Raw genomic sequence first — 8,258 nt, forward strand, 5'->3', positions numbered from 1 at the left:
AGAATTTGTTAAAATATTAATTTAGGGAATATCTCACAAACAGTAATAAAGAAGTACAAATTTAGATATAGAATTTAAATTCTACTCAAAAGTCTCAAACCGTTCTATTTTGCAGTTAAAAATATAGAATTAAGATGTTGAACTTCTGGTGAAAAATCGGCTAATTCTTAATTTCAATTTCTTGCCAGGTAAGAAAGACTGTGACTGAGGTCCCCTGCTGACACAAATAGTTGGGTTTCTTTCGCAATTGCAATTCTCTCGTCAAACCTTAGCCCAAAGGTCTCATAATTGGCTGATGTTTTTTTTTATATATATGAAAATTATTATTGTATTATTTTTTGTTATAAAAAAATAGTGTGTTTTAATTTAGTATAGAAGTAATCATAAATTAGAGTCGAAGAGTTAGATTTGTGTAAGTTCATAAACTGGAAGGTCGGTTTTGTGTTTTAAAAACTTTTAAAAAATTAAACTTCATAAATCAGAGAATTAGATTTATATAAATTTACAAACTAGAGGATTAATTTTGTGTTTTAAAAATTTTAAAACAATTAAACTTCACATATTAAACGGTTAGATTTGTAATTTCTTTATAAAAAAATCGAAAATATTTAGCAACAAAAAAAATTTAGTCAAAATTAGCTAGAACTTGCCTTATTTAGTATTTATTAATTATTGTAACAATTAATAAATATTAAATAAGACAAATTCTGACTTTTTTTTATCTTCTTAACATTACGGAAAAAAACACCACTATAAACTCAATATCAAAATTAAAAAGCACTCTTAATATTCTTTAGAATTCACATGACCCATTTCATAAGCTCTTCTATTTAACTCACATTCATTTTTACCGACTAATTATCCCAAATTGGTCTCACAACACAGTAATTAGGCAACAATTGAATTGTTTTCTTCTCAACCGTCATGTAACTGGAAACATAAAAATTAATAAGTCATGCAATTACACGTTAGAGTGATCATCATCAGTTAGTTAACACTTTTTTAGCTTTGTTTATAATATAACATTATTGGAGTGTTTCTCATCAAACCTTCAATCTAGACACCTATCAATGTTCTCATTCTTTTAGCAAAGCACACTTTGTAATTGATTTTAATTCCCTTTAGGCCTTGAATAATGAAAAAAGCCGTCTGGGTTTTGGTAGGTTTTAGCTAAAGTTTCAAGCTTTATTGTTTGTTGTCTTTGAATAATATAGTAATTAATCAATGCAAGGAAGTGATATATACAGAGCAAGCAATACTTCAAGAACAAGAAGTTCAACACTTTGGAGAAACAGAACAGCCAGAGAGGTTTTCTCTAATGAAAGAGAAGAAGATGATGAAGATGATGAAGAAGCTCTTAAATGGGCCTCACTTGAGAAGTTACCGACATATAATCGTTTGAGAAAGGGGTTATTAACCACATCTAGAGGTGCGGCTAATGAGATTGACATCACTGAACTTGGTTTCCAAGATAGGCAGAAGCTTCTAGATAAATTGATCAAGGTTGCTGAAGAGGATAATGATAAGTTCTTGTTGAAGCTCCGAGAAAGAATTGATAGGTAATTTTGCAAAATCGCTACTTTTTTTTTTGTTCTAATAATCTTTTAAGGACATGAAACTATTGCATACAATTTTTCCAATTTCCCCTGTTTTCACTAATTGGAAAGGATAATAGAAATATTCTAAAGAGAGTTAAGTGCAAATTCCTTTTGGGTATGTATTCAATTTGGTCCTCTAAATTAATTTGCATGGGAGGTGTAAATTAGTTTTATTTTTCCTCTTTGCATTTTCTTTCATCATGATTCTTATTTTTTACTCTTAATTTATTAGAAATAATATTTGCACAATTTTTTGTATATTTTCTATACTTTTTTTTATAATTTAAAAGACAAATTTTTATCTTCTTTTACCTTTTATCAACAATTTTTATTATTACAAATAAAAAAATATGCAAAAAAGATGTATATTAATCAGAATAAAAAAATATTTAATTATTAGTTAATTTTTCTTATTTCTTTATCTATAGTTTTCTCTATCATTTACCTTCATACTGAATATGGTCTGATTTTTATGCTAAGAATTATAGATTATCATGGAATAGAAATTATGGAATGGATAAATAAAAAGATATTTGCATATGTAGTAAGTAATTATCTCATAATGTTTTATTATTTCTCCTTTTTTTTTGTTGACTATTTCCTCTCTCCCTTTGTCACGTCTTTTCTTTTTTCATAATTATTTTTGTTTGCTTGTTATATGTGTTATTTATTTTAGAGTTGGAATTGACATTCCAACAATTGAAGTTCGATTTGAGCACCTAAATGTTGAGGCTGAAGCTTATGTGGGGAGTAGAGCTATGCCTACTTTCATAAACTTTGCTACTAATCTAGTTGAGGTAAGACTTGTTAGGAAGATTAATTAATGTTGTGTTTTTTATTTAATTAATTATTTTCTTAAGTGTTTCTTATGTCAAGAAATTAGTCACACATTAATCTTTAATAATTATCACTTGTGTGTTGTAGAATGTTTTGACTTTTTTCCACATTCTCCCAAGCAAAAAGAAACAAGTGACTATCCTCAAAAATGTTAGTGGAATAATTAAACCTCGTAGGATGACATTACTTCTTGGTCTTCCAAGTTCTGGAAAAACCACTCTACTTCTAGCTTTATCAGGAAAACTTGACCCAAGTCTCAAGGTAAAAATTAAGATTGTGTTTAGTTTGTATTTATGTATATATTTAAAATTTTATAAAAAAATAAAATTTAAAAATTAAAATTATACTTTTTTTTATAAATTTTTAAAAATAGAAAATATTAAAATAAAAACAAAACATAAAAATAGGGACCAGACGTATCTTATCATTTTATTCTTCAATACATGCATTGAATAGTTGGAGAAGTACTATATATATATGTTCAGTTTTAAGAAATTTAATTTATTTAGAAGGGATTAATAAATTCAGATGAATATTGTTGGTTTCATGTAGTCCCAACTAATTGGACAAGAAGTAGTTGTTGTTTCTAGTAAATAAATTGAATTATTTAAATTAATTTAAAAATTCTATTTATATACTATACTAAAATTAGTCATTAAAATTAATTATCAATGTATTTATATATAAATACATATGTGACTTAATTTATTTTTAATGTATATTTATATTTTAACATATATTTTATATTAGTGATATCTTTAATGATTGATTTTAATGTATACATAACATAGTCGAAATCAATTCATGGTTTAATTTCCTAGTAATTGTATGCACTAAATTCTTTATTAAGCACTAATGCTCCAAAACCAAAACCCTTTATAAAGGGTTTAGTTACACATGTTACAAGAAAAGTAATATTTTGATTAATTTTTTCCCATCTAATTTTGGATGCCTATTATTAAATTTGGTCTAAAGGTATCTGGAAAAGTGAGTTATAATGGGCATGAAATGAATGAGTTTGTACCTCAAAGAACTGCTGCATATATTAGTCAACATGATGTTCATATTGGAGAAATGACTGTTAGAGAAACGTTGACTTTCTCAGCAAGGTGCCAAGGAGTTGGATCCCGTTATGGTTAGTTAATTTTAATTTGTAACCCGTTGTTTGTTTCTTCATCACATTAATTTTTTAGGGAGCTACTCAAAAAAATACCAAAAACATTTTTTTATAAAGATGTTTTATATAAAAGTGTAATTTATTTATTTAGTCACATTTTAAATAAAAATAACACTTTTATAATATATAAAATCTAATTTTACAATTCATCATCCAAAAGTTAAAAAAAAAAAAATTCACGTTATAAAATCTTCATTGAAGTATCTACTAATTCTTTAACTACTTGTGTTTACTAAGTGTCTTGCAATAATAGAAAATACAGAAATAAAAACGAAAATAAAATTAAAAAATATGTCTTTATTTTTATTTTATTATCTCCAACTTTTAGGATAAAAAAAGGATAAATTTAATTTCAAAATAAAAACATTTTATTTTTTTCTTTTTTTATGTCATTCTCGAAATATATTTTTTATTTCTCAATATCTTTGTATTTGTCGGAAGACAATTAGTGATATTGATGTTTACATGAAGGTAAGAAAGAATCTATTACATAAAAAGAAATTTTTATATGAAATTAATGGATATAACATATACTTGGCATTTGGTTCTTCTAATAAACTAGGCAACTGCAACCGGAGGACACGAGGCAAGCTTGGTAACAGATTATGTACTAAAGGTAATAAATAATAACACTAGAAATAAGTGTTTCTCTGGTTCTATATTTCCATTTTTCACGCTTTTTATTAAAGAATTTTGTGAAGGAAAAGTTAAAAAAAATTGATGATTGGTTTGTTTGTGAAATTGTTTTTGTTTTACTATTCTAAAATAAAAGTAAATAATATTTTATTTTATTTTTTTACCTTTTTTATCTTAATAAAATCTAAAAAATTGAAAATAAAAATATAAATAAAGTTTTCAATCCCGTTGTGTATAACAAATAATGTATTTTTGACACTTGTGTTTTTTAACAATTTAGTAATATTAGAGATTTAAAAAAAATCAGAATCGGTCTTATTTATCATTTATTAATTATTACAATAATTAATGTGATTATTTTTTGTTAATCTATTTTTATTATATAAAAGTTGATACCAACTTCTTATAGAATAAGTTTAAGTTATGTGTTTCTCTTCTAACGATGCCACATCAACAATTTTGATGATTTGACAAAATTTAGAAATCAACCGATTATCTTTTAGCAAAATATTTTTAGAAAAATTAAAAGAAAAAACTCTTATTTATTATTTTCATTAAAACATAAGATACTAATTAAATACAATAAATACGCAATAAATTAAAAGTGTCATAATAATAATTATAAAAATTTCAGTTTTAAATATTAAAATTCTACAATTTATGTATGCTAATAGTATATCTATCTTACTCTTTTAAGTAAGTTTAAATTTAACATATTTTCTTACTAAGTACATTCGAATATATCATGATTATAAAATTAATTCAGAATTTTATATTTTATTTTTGGTATTTTTTTATTCTCACTTATTTTTCTAAACCAAAATAAGTTTAAATTTTGTACAACTCTAATATAAAAGGTCTATGTCATTTTTAAAAATAAATAAATTCAAATTTTTAAACTAATAAACTATATTTTAATTTATATTAAATAAAAATAACAAATAAAAATATAATTTTATACAACTCTAATATAAAAGACTCGTGCCTTTTTTAAAAATAAATGAATTTAATTTCTTAAACTAATAAACTATATTTTAATTTTATTATTTTTAATTAAATAATTATATAGAATTATATATACTTATATATTATCTAATCAATCTCTAAATAATATAACACTCATTAAAATACACTATATAATATAATTAAATAATCTCTCCGCGCATAGCATGGGTCACATTCTGGTTATTTTTAGTTACCAATTATTTTTACAATTCAATACTACAAAGTGTTAACTACAAGGTTATGAATGCAGATTTTGGGTTTGGATATTTGTGCCGATACAATTGTAGGGAACGAGATGTTGCGCGGTATATCGGGAGGACAACGAAAACGAGTTACAACGGGAGAAATGCTAGTTGGACCAACAAATGCTCTGTTCATGGATGAAATCTCAACTGGTTTGGATAGTTCCACAACTTTTCAGATTGTGAACTCTTTAAAACAGTATGTTCACATTCTTAACGGAACTGCGTTGATCTCTTTGCTACAACCGGCACCAGAGACTTACGAACTTTTCGATGACATTGTTTTAATCTCTGATGGTGAAATTGTCTACCAAGGACCCCGTGAACATGTTCTTGATTTTTTTTAGTACGTGGGTTTTAAATATCCTGAGAGAAAAGCTGTTGCTGATTTCCTTCAAGAGGTAAGTCAAATGAATTATCTATTTTGGTTACTTTTATCGAATAATTAGCCCAATATTTGACATTCATATCTTTCATAATAAAAAAATGCTGCGTCGATTTAATTTCTAAAGTTTCCATTGTAGTATTATCGTCCTTGAGATTGATTTATGGGTACTATAGTGGTTCGTCAACTCCTCAACGAACCGAGTGATAAATTGGTACACTAATACTACGCTGGACACTAGTGAAATAATGTTGTTTGTTTTTGACGTCCAATGTCCAATAATGATATATGTTGGCATCTAGAACAGTTTTCGCATTTATAAAATAGTGTTGCTTCTACTTTCGTTAGACGCTGAAAACAAACTACCTTGCTTTACCAGTATCTAGCATGGCATTGGAGTGCTTTGCCTCACTCAATTTGCTTAGTCACTGTCGAAAAGAGGTAGAAGGACTCCTATAATAACCGAAAAGAAAAGTATGAGGAGCCAATGGAATATTTATACAATGTGCACAATGAAGATTTATGGAGTATTAGAGATATAATCATTAATGTTACCTTTTTCCATCAGCTGAAACTTTTGGGATGAGCGGTATTATGATATGGTATTAGAGCGCTAGATCTGAAAGGTCAAGAGTTTGATCCTTGGTGAACCCCAAACTCAGTTTAATTTTTCTAGAAGATGTTTATTATCCCTAGTACTTGAATGGATATTCTAGATAGTATAGGAGATGTTTATTTTATAACTCAATAACCATTGTACACATTATACAAATAGTCCATTGTCTCCCTAGCGGGATCCTCCGAAAATCAATTTTAGAGACAATATTAATAATACAATTGGTTTCTCAAAGACTAATAAATCAGTATATAGTGTGAATCTCAATAACTACTCTAGAGATTTAGTCTATTTTGAGTAAATTAGATCTTAAAATTTTATCTATTATTTCTAAATTATGAAACAATTACCAAAAAGTCTTTATATATCTAAGTTATATATCATTTGTTATAGGTAACTTCTAAAAAAGATCAAGAACAATATTGGGCACGCAAAGATCAACCTTACAGATTTATAACCATTACTGAATTCGTGGAAGCGTTTCAGTCGTTCCACGTGGGTAGAAGAATGGGGGATGAGCTTGCAACTCCATTTGACAAGTCTTTGAATCACCCAGCCGCATTGACAACTAACAAGTATGGCATCAGCAAGAAGGAGTTGTTAAAGGCTAATTTTTCAAGAGAGTATTTGCTTATGAAAAGGAACTCTTTTGTTTACATCTTCAAGTTATTCCAGGTGATCACTTCTATTTACTTTATATGAATGAATCAATACTTAGGACTTCACTTTTCTTTTCTTCTTTTAAATGTTAAAATGTTTGGTTTTACTATACACTATGAGAGAGGTGGCAAATAGCTTAGCAGCGTTTTGTGAAATCGCTGCACTATGTTAGTTTTGTGGCTGTTTTAGCGATTTATAAAATATTTTATATAGTTGTTATATTCGTTTTTTTAAATGATGTCAATATAACATTACGTAATTAAATATATATGCAATTTTATTTTTCACTAACAGTGCATCTAATATTAAATTCTTTTGACAACATTATATAAATTTGTTACCATAAATATAATTTAACAAAAGATTGTAATATGTCTCATCTTATTATAATAGCAATGAATATGTTGCACACTAGCATTTGATCTATCGTATAAGTATTTAACTTATTACAAGGATTAAAATAATAAAAAATTTATTAGGACCAAAATAAAATTCACTAATTTTATATAACTAAAACTTATTTAAGTTTTGATTGTATATATGATTATTTGGCATTCATGTTAACTCTTTCTTCTTTTTTTTTGGCAGCTTACTCTCGTTGCCATAATTGAAATGACACTTTTCCTACGAACTAAGATGCATCGAGAATCAGTTTATGATGGAATTGTTTATTCCGGTGCTCTATTTTTGTCAGTAGTAATGATTATGTTCAATGGAATGGCTGAGATTTCAATGACCATTGCAAAGCTTCCTGTGTACTACAAGCAACGGGATAATCTATTCTACCCTCCATGGGCATGTGCTATACCTAATTGGATCCTTAAGATCCCGCTTTCACTTTTGGAAGTTGCTGATTGGATAATTCTCACATATTATGTCATTGGATATGATCCAAATGTTTGTAGGTAAAAAACTATCAACAAAGTAGGCATTATTAATTGGGGATTTTTCATAAAGACTCATAAAATATCTTTTTTTAGATATTTTTTAATAATTAAAATTTAATATATATAATTATTTAAATTATATTATTTTTGCTAAAATTAAGTTAGACAAATTAATTAAATCAAAAAATAATGAATTAAATTTTAAATTGATTTAA

The 8,258-nt window shown here is 26.4% G+C and overlaps 1 pseudogene; it reads left to right on the forward strand.

Moving 5' to 3' along the window:
• Positions 1 to 1,224: 1,224 nt before the first annotated feature.
• LOC107472885 (pleiotropic drug resistance protein 1-like) overlaps positions 1,225 to 8,258 on the forward strand; it is an 18,072-nt pseudogene continuing 11,038 nt past the window's right edge.

The sequence above is a fragment of the Arachis duranensis genome, chromosome 2 (genome assembly GCF_000817695.3).
Source record: "Arachis duranensis cultivar V14167 chromosome 2, aradu.V14167.gnm2.J7QH, whole genome shotgun sequence".
Lineage (NCBI taxonomy): Eukaryota > Viridiplantae > Streptophyta > Magnoliopsida > Fabales > Fabaceae > Arachis > Arachis duranensis.